Here is a 14,741-nt window from a genome sequence, read left to right on the forward strand (position 1 = left end):
TGTTTCAGATATGTACAGTTAGCAGCTAATGAAGTGCTTTGATATTAAAATTTTGTAAAACTCAAAAACGGGAGGTAATCGATTTGGAAAGCGAAGTATCCATAAGGAAAGCACCAAATTACCTCCAGTTAATTCATCAACCAGCTTCTCCTCTACAGGCGAGCTCCCAGCTCGCCAAAGGCACGCTAAGTATGCAACATGTTGAGAGAGTTGCAAGAGAAATTATCTTCAAAAAAATGTCCAACCTTTGGGGCTTAATAAATTTTGCGACACTAATACCCAAATTACCAATTTTAGTATCACCTGCCGACAATCAACCACTCATGCGCTTGAAATTAATCAGCAGCCGAAGCGCCCCATTAGCACTTAATTGTATTAGTATTAGTATTAATTTATGTATTTATAGACAGACGCACAAAAACTAAAGCTCGGCACTACAGAATGTCACACTTTCATTCAAAATAGCTTACACAACAAATACATAACAAAGTAGGAAAGAAGACACTTTCGTTAATCCAGCCAAGTGGTTTGTCAACTTATCGAAAATCTAGTAGAGTGTTGTGCTAAGCGAAATTCACTGTCTTACCTACAAAATTGGAATGGCAAAAGCAGCACATAATTCAATTAAGAACGCATTGAGGTAAGAAGAACATCAGGCAAGAACAACAACAAGCCACAACTGGCTCCACAATAGCCTTGTAGTGGGTAAAACAAGGAAAGCAGGCAGAAATGCTCTACAGTAAGCTAAACAATCTTTCTCGTGTAGCTCAGTTTCTCAACTATGCCTTTGAGTAAGCATGCGGTGCTGTCAGCAAAGCTACTGGGTAGGCAGACAGGTAGCTAATTGTGCGCATTTATTGCATACTCACAACTATCTTTTGGTGTTATTGCTACTACCTTTAACTGCCTTCCATGAATTCCTACGATCAATGAGTTGGTATTCAGTGTACCTATGCGTGCATATGGGTATGTATAGGTATGTATGCAGGTACTATGTGTGTTATGCAGGTTGTTGTTGTTGCTATTCATGTTGTTGCTATATTACTATATATTCTAAAGCCGTTGAATTGTTAAACAATATTGTCGATTTTCCTTAGTTTAGCTCACAACCGAGCAGGCATTCAGCCATGGTGGGTGAACAATCAATATTATTGTTGCTATAATTATTGTTGTTATTGCTACTCCGGTGCTTTGTGGCATTTGGAAATGCTGAAAATTTTCAATTAATTGCACTTAAAGCACTCGAAGTGCACACTTTTGCACTTGAAGTGCTTCAACATAGTTAATTACTTATTGTTGACAATGAGCGCTACACACACACACACACACACACGTTTTTGTTGCATGATTGATTGCATATACGGGAACAGCTACAAATGATTCATGCACATTTTATATTCCAATAAATTATATGTGTTTAGATGCTGATGATTTAGAAGCAGGAGCGTTACTTTTCAGAATTTTACTGATCTCGGGATTTTCGGGATATTTTTTTGAACATTTCATATTCAAGTTAATTAATTAAATGTATTTTAGTAAATGTGTGCATGTTACTTTTACTTTTTTTGAATTTTACTAATCCCGAAATTTTCGGCATTTCCGGACTGTGGCGAAATTTAATGAAGTACCATAGAATTTGTGTTTTGAAGTGCATTATTACCAATCAAAATATTTTGGGATTTTGTTTTGTGATCCCGACATCCCGGGATGGCCCCGAAATTTGTAGAAGTATCGCTGAGTTTGTGTTTCTGAAGTACATATATTAAAATACTCAACAATCCATGCTTTTAAGCGACTAGTACCGGAAATTTCGAAACTAAAAAAACCCGATATCCCAGAACTGGCACCTCGGGATTGACACCTCTAATTTACTTTTACCGTCTGTATATTTTGAATAAACATAGATGAGCGCAATTGCTTAAAATATTGAGTAGCACTCCATGTCCCCAATGTGGTAAAGTTGAATGTTCATAGAAAAGTATTACTTAAAATGCACAGTTGAGGTAAAATATGAATATATACTTGTATTTGTTAATGAAACAAGAAAAGGAGGCTCTTCTTAAAAGTAGGTAGGTGAATTGGCTGAAGTATCACTCTAGCACTCCCCAAGTAGCACTATAGCGGCGCTTTGATACCATTTTGAAAGCTCCAACAGGCAGATATCAATACCCAGTCAGAGCTGTTGATGTAATTGAGAGAAGTGATGGGGTGTATATTAGGTTGGAGCACTGTCCCAGGCTCTCGACTATTTTGCGGTCCCGGACATTTACAGAGAAAGTGCTCAACATTCTGTTTCTGTCAAAGGTCACCAAAGCTTCCGCAATGGGAGTTAAATAATAAACCTAGCTTTTCCGCGTGTGTTCTGATCGTCCAGTGACCGGTAAACACATCTACGAGTTTGGAAATTAAATGGCGTAGAGTCCCAAGGATTTCCTGAGTTCTCCATCTATTGTACTGAGGCTAAAGGGTTTTCGAAATACTACATGGAGAAATGGACTTCCATCTCTGCTGCGCTAAGTTGTGCAATTGCCCTTTAACAACAGTCTGGGGATATCAACAACCCAGTTGGAGGTTTCTCAGACTAATTCAGTTTCCTTCCAAATCAGAGAACATTTTTCATGCCTGTAGGATCACAAAGACTTATTCCTAAAAAACACTAGCAGTATTCGGCAATTCTAAGGAAGTAGTTTAATTGGCTGATTTAAAGAAAACCCCTGCTCCAACTCCCGATTTCATCTTGGAACCGTCAGTTAAGACAGAGGTACCAGCTTCGGTGCAGATTTTTCCCTCATTCCAGTCCTGCCTACTTGGAGAGATTGTCCTGGCAGGTCCGTCAAACTTCAGTTTGCGGATAAAGAGATTTGTTCGAAGTTCAGAGAAATACGGTGTTAACTTCTTATGAGTGTGCTGTAGATTATTGAAGTGAAACTTCTTAGGCGTCGATGGACGAGCGAGAATGGAGAGTAAAATTTCAAGGCCATGCAACGTTTTGGGCATTTTCGTTCCGCGAGAGAGAAAAAAGATATAACGTAGAGGAAAAGGAGAGAGAGAGAGCTATACCTTATATATATCTTAGATACACTTTAGGCTATTCCCGTTAATTCGATATTATCGCTTATATCTATGATTTTTCAGGTAAAATTATATTATAAGCCGCTTAGTATAGGCAGAGTGTTGAGCGTTTTCAAGCCGAGCGATACAAGTATTTTCGATATTGCCGGAAATTTTTCTGAAAATTCGTTTATTTGTAAGGTTGCATATAAGAAGTAATCTGGAAAAATTTTTAAAATAAATTTTGAAAAAAGTATTATAATATTATGATTTTTCCAGAGTACCTATGTAGAATATTTTGCTAAACAATTTTTTTAAACCAATTATTTATAACATTTTCATACATTTCATTTGTTTCTATATTTTTTTTGGTTAAGATATACTTTTTAAAATAATTTTTTTACTTAATTTTTGATTCTAAACTTTGGTTCAATGTTTTTTTGCTATTTTTTTCTAAATTTCTTCCTCAATTTTTTGATTTTTGGAAAAAATTTGGTTTTTTTGTCATTTTTTTTTAATATCTCCCTGAGATTTTTTCTTTTTTTCCTTTTTTGGAAAAATCTTTTTTTGTCATTGTTTAAAAATATTACCATCAGATTTGTTCTAATTTTTGCATTTTTGGATTTTTTTTTTTTTTAAATGCCTAAGACTTTTTCTTATTTTTTTTCATTTTTGGGAAACAATTTTTTTGTAATTTTTTAAAAATACCTCCCCTAGATTTTTTACCTTGTTTTTAATTTTTGGGAACAAACTTTTTTGTATAATTTTTTTAAGATATACTTTATGTTTTTTCCTTTTTTCAAATTTTTCGAAATTTTTTTTATGACTTCAGACCTCTTCTTATTTTGCATATTTTAAAAATATCTTGCTTGAAATTTTTGTTTTTTTAATTTTTGGGGAGAATTTGTTTTCGTCATTTTTTTAAGAAACCCCCTCAATTTTTTGCTTTTCAGAAAACATTTGGTTTTTTTGGTAATTTTTTTTTAATATTTCCCTGAGATTTTTTCTCTTTTTCCTATTTTGGGAAAAACTTTTTTTGTCATTGTTAAAAGTATCAAAAGTATTCTCAGATTTGTTCTTATTTTTTTCATTTTTGGAAAAAAAAATTTTTTAAATACCTAAGACATTTTATTTTTTTTTCATTTTTGGGAAACAGTGTTTTTATCATTTTTTAAAAATACCTCGCCTAGTTTTTTTCTTATCTTGTTTTTAATTTTTGGGAAAAAACTTTTGTTTTATAATTTTTTTAAAAAATACCTTCAGTTTTTTCTTTTTTTTAAATTTTGGAAATTTTTTTTTATGACTTCAGACCTCTTCTTATTTTTTCATATTTTCTAAATATCTTCCTTGAAATATTTCTTTTTTTTTTCATTTTGTGGGAAGAATTTTTTTTTTGTAATTTTTTTAAATATCGCCCTCAATTTTTTACTTTTGGAAAACATTTGGTTTTTTTGTCATCTTTTTTAATATCTTCCTCAGATTTTTTCTTATTTTTTCTATTTTTGGGAAAATACTTCTTTCGTCATTGTTTAAAAATATTCTTCTCAGATTTTTTCTTATCTTGTTTTTAATTTTTGGGAAAAAACGTTTGTTTTATAATATTTAAAAAAAAAACTTCAGTTTTTTCTTTTTTTTTAATTTTTGGAAATTTTTGGTTATGACTTCAGACCTGTTCTTATTTTTTCATATTTTTAAAATACTCGTATCTTCCTTGCAATTTTTCTTTTTTCTTCATTTTTTGGGAAACATTTTTTTCGTAATTTTTTTAAATATCTCCCTTTGATATATGTACCTTATATTTTTAATTTTGGGAAAATACGTTTTTTAATCATTTTTTTAAATATCTCGCTTAAATTTTTTTTTCATTTTTTGAAACAAAATGTTTTTTTTTGCATTTCGAAAAATATCTTCTTCAAATTTTTTCTTATTTTTTTCATTCTTGGCAACACATTTTTTTTTTATTTTTTGTTAAATGTCTCCGCAGACTTTCTCTTATACTTTTTTCATTTTCTGGGAACAATTCTTTTTACGTCAAATTTTTTTTAATATCTTCCTTTGAATTTTTCTTATTTTTTTTGTTTTTATTTTTGGGAAAATATATGTTTTATAATTTTTTTTTTGTTTTTAATATCTCGCTCAGCTTTCTTCTTTTTTTAATTTTTAGGCAAAACATTTTTTTGACTTTTTTTAGAAATATCTCTCTCAGATTTTTGTTCGTTTTTCTTCACTAGTAGCTGAAACTATCCTCATTAGTCCCTAAAATTTGCAGAGTTGGATACGCATAATTTTCAGAACCAAAAATTTGCCTCTTCTGGGAAACTGATTTTTTGGCCAAAATCAAGATCTCCGTATTTACAGCCGAGCTTGAATTTCGATAATACTTTTTAACGATTTTCGTACACTCGGCAAGCGTGAAATTTTTACTGAACATTTTGACTGCTTGATGTCAAACTAACTTTGAAGGCTGTTCAACCCTAACCAGGAAATCTTTAATCATTGGCGACTGAAGTTATTGGGGAAAAAGTATTAAATTAATTAAGTAAATAAAAATCATATCAGAAAATATTCGTAGCAAATTAAAAAGCTTATTTGTAATACAATTTTTTCGCTTCAAAGTATCCTCATAATGCTTTTGCATGGCCAAATATGAAAAATTATACTGTATTTTTATATATATTTATGTAGGTATGTGTGTATGAGCATACTTACCGGCTATAATTGTGTGCGAATGGCTTAAAAATTACTTCATCAGAAAACCAATAGTTGCAAAAAGCAAAAAAAAAAGATATAACTGCAATTAATTACTTTTTCATTTGTAAACAATTGTGCTGAACAAAAGCGCCTGCTGAGCTATGCTTTACATTTTAACGCTTTCCATGCACACACACAAATATTTCTACTCAAATATAATTAAAATTGGCCACGCTTCTTTCACATGAAAGTTATGCACCAGCAAAGCTGATGTAATATGCTTTGTAAGTGCGCTAGTGTGGGTGAATGTGGGTTGCTTTTTGTATCATATATCTATGTATGTGTGTACGAATGCATTCAAGTCAATAAATACATGAGCAAAAAGCTTTATATGCAATTACCATAACAACGCAGCGGCTCCAGCCCAAAGCAGCTAATCGTTATGCGCTGCATGATATGTCACGTGTTTGTGTGTGCGTCTGTGAAACCCTCTGTGTGTATATGTAAATACTCGCTAAGTTATTGCATTGCTTGTCAACAGAAACAGGAACATTAGCATGCAGTTGAATTTAATTAATCATTGGCTTATCAGCCGTAAGCGCGTATTAGTAGCTTCATGAAAAGCCGGCAAACTATGCAACACGCATGCGGTTTCATAAAATAGGTGAATGGTGTGGCTGGTAAGTGGCTGGTAAAATCACAAAATTTAATGCTTTGGTATTTGGCAGCGAAAATAAAGCGTTAATTGTTTGACTCATTTGCAGTGTTATCGATAATTTTCGCTATTGTTTTTAGTAACTGTGGTGGCGCTTGCTGCTCAAAGTCACAAAATACAGGGTCTTGCGGATCATTTAAACATTTTTAGTTAACAGAAACATAGAATAAATTTACAGAATTATTTGCTCTTATCAAAGTTTCATTGTTTGCTGGTTACTTTTGGAATATGTAGGTAGGTTAGATGGCAAGAGTACCACAGCTACACTTCAAGTACTTTTAGGATATACAAAAAAAAATAATACAGGTAATTACCCGCAATGGGGCTGTCACCGTCATCCTGAATTACAGCAAAGTAGGCATTTTATCTTCTTTAAAATCTTGGAAAAGGCCCAGGAAAAGACAATCGGCATACACCATCTTTTCATCGACTTCAAAGTTGCATTCGACAGTACCTGTATGCCGCGATGTCTGAATTTGGTATACACGCAAAACTAAAACGCCTTTGATGTTGCTCAACACCAGCAGCGCCGTCGGAATAGGGAAGGATCTCTCCGAGCCGTTTGATGCCAAACGAGGTTTCAGACAGGGTGGCTCGCTGTCGTGTAACTTCTTTAACCTGATGTTGGAGAGGATCGTTCGAGCCACAGAGCTTAATGGCACAGGCACAATTTTTCACAAGAGCGTGCAATTGTTGGCGTATGGAGATGATATCGACATCATCGGCCTTAACATCCGCGCTGTTAGTTCTGCCTTCTCCAAACTGGATAAAGGAGCAAAGCAAATATAAAGAAGTATAGGTGGACGAGCTGGATAAAGAGGCAAAGGTGAACGAGGACAAAACGAAGTACCTCCTGTCTTCAAACAAACAGTCGGCGCACTCGCGTATCGGCACCCACGTCAATGTTGACAGTTATAATTTTGAGGTTGTAAAAGACTTCGTGTATTTAGGAACCAGCATGAACACCGATTACAATGTCAGCCTTGGAATCCAACGAAGAATCTCTCTTGCCAACAAGTGCTACTTTGGACTAAGTAGGCAACTGAGCAGTAAAATCCTCTCTCGACGAACAAAACTAACACTTTACAAGACTCTCATTATGCCGGTCCTAACGTATGGCGCAGAAGCTTGGACGATGACAACATCCGATGAAGCGACGCTTGTAGTGTTTGAGAGAAAGATTCTGCGGACCTTTGCACGTTGGTAAAGGCGTATATCGCAGGCGATGAAACAATGAGCTGTATGAGCTTTACGACGACATAGACATAGCGCAGCGAAAAAAGATCCAGCGGCTACGTTGGCTGGGTCATGTCGTCCGAATGGATGCAAATGCTCCGACTCTGAAAGTATTCGATGCGGTACCAGCTGGTGGTAGTAGAGGAAGAGGAAGGCCTCCTCTGCGTTGAAAAAATAAGGTGGAGAAGGACTTGCTTGACTGGGTGTGTCCAATTGCCGCCGGTTAGCACGAGAAAGAAACGACTGGCGCGCTTTGCTAAACTCGGCCAAAATCGCGTAAGCGGTTATCGCGCCAATTAAGAAAACGAAGAGAAGGCATTTCATCAAGCACTTGATGCAACTTTTTAAAGAAAAGTTAGAGCTCTGAACCTCTGCGCCTAAATTCTCCCATCCTTTTTTTGAAATAAACCATTCAATGGCAAGTGATTCAAGTATTTTGGATATTGTCTTAAATTTTTCTCAAAAATTGTTTATTTGTAGACTTGAGTATAATAAAAAGTAATTCGAAAAAAACTGATAATATTGAATATTTTTTAAATGTTGGAAATTTTGGTGTCGATTTTTTAAAGGTGAATATCTTTGGTTAAAATATTTTGTTTTATTTTTTCTTAAATATTTTATAAATTTTTTTTTTAATTTTCGGGAAAAAATTGTTTCTCAGTTTTGAAAACCCCTCCGATTTCTTCTCAGATACATCCCATCATCATCTCATATACATCTCAAATCACTATTTTTATAAAATATAGTACAAACTACAACAAAAAACATGCAACGCAAAGTTTCAAACTTCGTTAAAAAAAATTTTAAATTTCATAAATCCTTTTTTGGGCAAAATTTTCAGAATTTTTTTAGGTATGCAGTTTTATGGCCCTTTACACACTTAACACACAAAGTACAATTTTAAGCGACTGCAAAATGCTGTGATTTTTGACTATTTTTTCTCGCCGTTACTTCCATACAAAGTACCAAGCTCGAATTTTTTATATGGAATAAAAAGTCTAGCGCAATAAAAATTTAATATAAATTATAAAGGAAGTAAAGTTCGAAATGCTATCGGAAAATTGCTTTTCAGCAAATGCATGAATGAGTAAAAACAGCTGTGGTGAAACAGAGTTGCCAACCTATGAATCAGATGATTAAAAACGCACAATAATGCTTGTTGGCGCATCAATGAAGCCAAAATTGGACCACAATACTAAAATTGTTTTTCCAAGTATTTCACAAATAAACGGAAACAAAAAGTATTCGCATCGAATATTCTTAAAATTAATTAATCTCTGTATTTGTGTATAAAAAAGGCATTTTCAATAAGGGCTCTTTTTTATTATAGTCTGAGTTTTATCGCCTATAGTGGCTTCAGTCGGGCATATAGCGAAAAGACTTATTATTACTAGGCAACTTCAGAAAATTTCATAGAAAAAGTCTAAACAGTTCAAACCCCAAGATTTTGGTAGTCGATACACAACACTTCCTTGAGAGATAACCAAACCCTCCCGAAACTCTAAATCAGCCTGGTCTACAAGGCACAAGCCAACAGTTGTTAGACCACGTAGCGGCCTTGCCAGGTTATTAGACAGATTTGGCTTAGTAGAAATGAGCCAAGAACAATTTTCCTTAGCCTCTCCTTCCATTATTACCGTGATTGAGCCTTATCACTGGCTGCTGCCTATTGGAAACGCATTGGATGGGTAAGGAATTTCCCTCAAATGAATCCAATGTCGCAGCTGCAGAAAAGCTCTTGCCAGAATGCGATATCGCTGTTTAATCCTTTACTTCTCTGAAAGTCTGGCAGAACAGGAATCTGAAACCACCCACAATATGTATTTCATCATATCAGCAAGTAGAGAGGGAGACCTGAGCCCAATCAAGTGGAATACCAATGTGTCTCTAAGCCCAAGTGAGCCCCTCTAAATCCTTAGGGAGAGTGCATAGTAAAGTTGAATCATTCACATCTGCTACTCAACCGAACGAATTGCAATGAAAATTTCGCATTACTGAGCAGAAACCGAAGAACAAATCTAATGGATGACGCCAAAACAATAAAGGCCAAGTAGGCCATAAAGATCTTAGTAGGCGTACGCCAAGGGTGCATTCTATCACCATTGCTCTCTAACATCGTTTTGGAGAATGTCACAAGAACTGGAAGTGGGATTTTTTGGGGCCTGCAGGGCCGGCTTGCTGACATGAACTATGCAGACGATATTCGCCAACTATCACATATTTTTTCCGACTTGCCAACGCAACTCCAATCGGTACAGTAAGTCACCGCAAAAGCTGGGCTAGTTTTGAACATCTCTAAGCCTAAAGTGATGCGTACTAGCACGTGGAATACGCGCCGGTTTCTGATCGATGGTACCCTGCTGGAGGAAGTACAATCTTCTTGCTATCCGGAAGTCAAATGTCAGGTGGCTGGAGTGAAGACAGCAAAAACACTGCATTAGGTAAGCTCTAGCAAGTCGAGTCTGGAAAGCAACACTTACTTCGCAACGCACAAAGCTGAGGATCTTTGATTCTAATGGCAAATAATCTTTACTCGATACCTGTGAAACGTGGAATATAACAGCGGGCGATATAAATGCACTGCAAGTTTTCACTAATCGATGCCTTCGTAAAATCCTGAAAATTTTCTGGCCAAACACAATCTTGCATACTGATCTGTGGATCGAATGCCAATCTGCGCCAGCCCCAATACTTCTTGAGATCTGCAGAAGGAAATGGGATTGGATTAGCCGCTTCCTTCGTAAACAATTTCACGATTTAACAAAAGACGATATTGAGTGGAGAGACGCTGAGAGTTGGCCGTAGACGAGTAAGACCAACGAACACTTAGAGACGTTTGAAAACGCGAGCTGTGAACTTAACCTGGAATGAAGCTAAGAGACTGGCGCAGAACAAAACTGAATAGAAGTTGTTGTAGCCCTTTGTCAGTGCCTGAAACCATTTGGAAATAGTAATAATACAGCCGGTCAACATCGATTCGCCCATATTGAAACGCCCTAAAGTATTTTGTGGTCGCTTGCTGGCCAACAAGAAACTGACCAGCAGAGATGTTGCTTTTTTTATTTGTTACCATCATCACCAACCACTGCCACCACTGTTGGCCGTAATTCACTGACTGGCTGACTGACGCAGCATGACTGTGTGGGAGTTGGCAGTGGCAGTGGGATTTCCGCTTCACCGATTGCAGGCCGGCAGTAACAGCCACAGCAGCAATGATGGGAAACAAAGTACACCAACTAAGTGAATGCGTAAATAAGCAGCTGTTGGCTAGTTGAGGGGTGTTGCAAAAATCTATGGAATGAGTGGCAGAAAATAAGAACAAAAACATAAAAAAAAATAGGTCAGCAAGTGAACTGTAAGAGCTGGAGAGAAATTTTCTCTTTACATTTTTCATTTTACTTCCAACTTTTGCTTGCATTTTTACATTCCCTCCTCCCTCCTGAACTCCCACTTCACTTAGCACTTTATGTGCGCATTTTTCACAATACTGATTACTTAATAAAGTTATAAAGTTGATTATGGGCAAAAAATAAAAATAAAAGGTGCAAACGCGCATAAAAATGCAACAACGTAAATGGGGAATTATTAAGAGCAACTGTAAATGAGTAAAAATTTCATACTATTAATTCAGAGGTGGTTATCGAAAAAAAAACAAGGGAGCTTTTTTTTTGTAATTTTTTTTTCGGTTTGCAATGTGACCTAAATTCGGTGACCAGCACAAAAAAATTTCCAGATACTGCATTTTTTATAACACCACTCACGCTATCTATGTTTGGGTGGGTTTACCTGAAACAAAGCTGGAGAAAGTTTGAATGGAAATTTGCCATAGAAAGAGGGAAGGATGGAAAAAATTTTGCAAAAAATATTGAAAGCGAACTTTTGCTAAATAATAATTGCTAAGTAAAATGGAAACGAGGTCAAGGTGCTTTGGGTTATCGCTTCACATCAGCGAAGAAAATGAGAATTTAATTGGCAGCTTGGCAGCTTTCCTATTTCTGTTGTTCGTTTTTATTTAATTTCCTCGCTTGCTGGTGGCAAATGTAGATAATTTAAACAGAAGGATGAGCATATAAAGGGCGAGTGTGACTGTGTGTGTGCGTGTGCGTGTATACACAGCTGTAGATGTAGGTAAGCTAATCAGCTCATTAAAGTTCTCATTTGTTGTTTTGGAAGGAAATATCGCAGGAAGAATGTTCGCGTTGAAAGTAATTAACAGAGAAATTATTTGGCAAAAAATAGAGTATTTAATAGCAAACTGTATAATTTTAATTACCATGGTTTAATACAATTTAATACATGGTTTTATTTATTGGATCGCTTAGCCGTACGCTTAAGTCTAGCCTTAAGTTGCTAAATTTTAATCTAATTTGTTTCAAACAAATGCGAGGCGATATTTTACTTTATAAAGGGTGATTAAGTTTCAAGAGCCGGTGTTGATTTTGAATAAAATAAAATTTTTTAGGAAATTTTTGTCATTTCTCTTTATTATGATAATATTGGTATGGCTCAATTACGTATGGAGTAAAATATCGGCCAAATGGCCACCGTGGCGTCGGCGGCACACCTTCATCCGATAGTACAAATTTTCGATGACGCTGGGGCATAATTGAGGTTCTATGCCATTTATGTGCCGAATTATCTCATCCTTTTGCTCTTGAATTGTTGTTGGCTTATCGACGTACACCTTTTCTTTCAAATAACCCCAAAGAAAGAAGTCCAACGGTGTCGTTGACGTTTAGGTGTGGTTCACATTTAACATCGGCCCTTGAAATTTAACCACCCTTTATTAAAAAAAAAACCAAAATAATGCTACCAATTATGCACGCCACTGTGCATATACTAGTGTAACGTAACCAATAACCCATTTTCAATTAATTTTTCCTGCTATCAAGTACAAATACTTGCTCCATCTAATAATCACAATCGCGCACGCACGCATACACACACGCGCTTACTCAAAGAATTGAGACAAAAATTTCACGCCTGATTTATGAAGATAAGTTAAAAATCATATGAGTTTACAACATTTTTTGATGAGCCATAAATGTTGCAACATAGTGTATCATATTTTTAGTGCAGCTTTTAACGATGCACTCAGAGAAATCATAACCACAACTTCAAACAAAAAAAACCGAAAGAAACAAAAACGTATCACGCCAGCATGCCAGCCAGCAGGCACATTTACATTTGCACAAATATTCACACATGCATACACGCACGCATACAAACTCTCACACATACAGAGATGTCTTCTAAGTGTGCACGCGTGTGCCTTCTGTGCATTGGTGCGTATTTCCAGCGCACTTATTCCGCTTTTGTGCTATATTTTACGCAACATTTACGCCGTTAGCCAAAAGATTACTTTGTCACAAGACTTGCGACGTTGCAGTGCTGCTGCAACGGCAGGAAGCCACAAACGAGTTTGACAAAAAAGACAAAAAAAACAAAACAAAATGAGTTGAGCGAAAAGAAGAGAAAGCGTGGTAAGCGAACTGGTGAGAATGAAATATGGTCAAAAATATGAAATTTTGGCGAGAGATTAGTAAAAAACAACAGCAAAGCAATACAGCCAGTTGGAAAATAAAAGAAACGAAAAATTGTGTCTGCTTTGAACAAAAAAAAAACGCATTTTAGCGTGCTGAAGAATATTTTTTCGTTATAACTTTTTACTTTATTTTCCTTTTTATGACACTTTCCAGCCGGATGCTGAATATTTGGATACTCGTATTCACACAGTTCACAGTTGTCTTTTGTTTTAAATTTTCATTAGCGTCTTTTTTTTCTTCAAGCTCAAATGTATGGTATAATATAATATTTTAATTATAAAATAACAGATATTAGATCTATGCTCTGAAACCTGTCGTTAATACGAAATGGAGAAATGCAAAGCTTCTTTCACTTTTTAATTTTACTCAAAAAAAGTGCTACCAAAACTTGTGGGAAGGCATTTCAAACTCAAATGGAAATTTAAAAACTCTGGTAATCCCATAGATTAGATGAGATGAGATTTGTAACCCCCCACTTCAAGCACTTAGTAAAGAAGACCATTGTACTACACTTGCATAGATTAGAGTGAAAGGAATAGAGAGACAGGGTGGATACAGTATGGTAAGTATGGTAAGACGGGAAAGTCGGTTTGAGGTCAGTCATCCGCGAATCTTTTGGATTGATTGATTCATTCAATCTCAAAAGATCCGGAAGAGAAAGAGTGTGCACTTTATCCATACTAAGTATATCGCGCGCCAATAGTCTAAGTCAGATTCTATAAAAGCTACAGGCAGCTACAGAGAAAATGCACTGCAGTGTCGTCAATCCAATAGATGAAGTAGGAAGTGTGCGCGTTCACACTTTGCCGTGAAAAATTTTACTAATCAATAGATATTCTAGCCACGAACTGGTAATAGACGGAAATATTTAAAATAGATCCAGACAGCAGAACAAACATTTTTATTTTATATTTATTGTTTTAATTATTTCATTCTTCAGAGTTGTTTTCCGACTTGATATTTGCACCGATGTAACCCTTGGAGTGAGAATCCATGTCAGCTATACAGTTAAAATTTTGAACAGTATTTCTCAATTAGTGATGAGTTCATGGATTGTTCATCTCAATCCACCATTTATAACCTGAGCATTTATAACCTTATGCGTTGGAGCCGTCTCTCTGGAGTCCAGATTCTTTTTGCCAAATTGCAGTCTGTGTCAGAAGAAAAGAACGGGTTTTTTTCTTGTAATTTCAAGATAAATTTCTTTCTGCTTTTTGCTGCGTAATAGTCCTACTCAAGGGCTACGACGCCAGTGCTAACTCAGGTTAGTGTCGTTCGAAACTTTCTCGTGAACGCGAAAAAACAAAAATGAGTAAGAAGTACGCGAAGCATTTCGAAGCGGTATTTTTATGCGCGCATTCGAAAGGGACGAAATTATCTTAATTATCTTAAGGTTTGTTGTGATAAGGAATCAGCGGCATAAGGTGTACAAAAATGTTGATGACTTTTCCGAGCGCGGCTTGAAGCGAGTGACGACAAAAAAGCAGGATAAAGTGATCGTC

The sequence above is a fragment of the Anastrepha obliqua genome, chromosome 2 (genome assembly GCF_027943255.1).
Source record: "Anastrepha obliqua isolate idAnaObli1 chromosome 2, idAnaObli1_1.0, whole genome shotgun sequence".
Taxonomy (NCBI): domain Eukaryota; kingdom Metazoa; phylum Arthropoda; class Insecta; order Diptera; family Tephritidae; genus Anastrepha; species Anastrepha obliqua.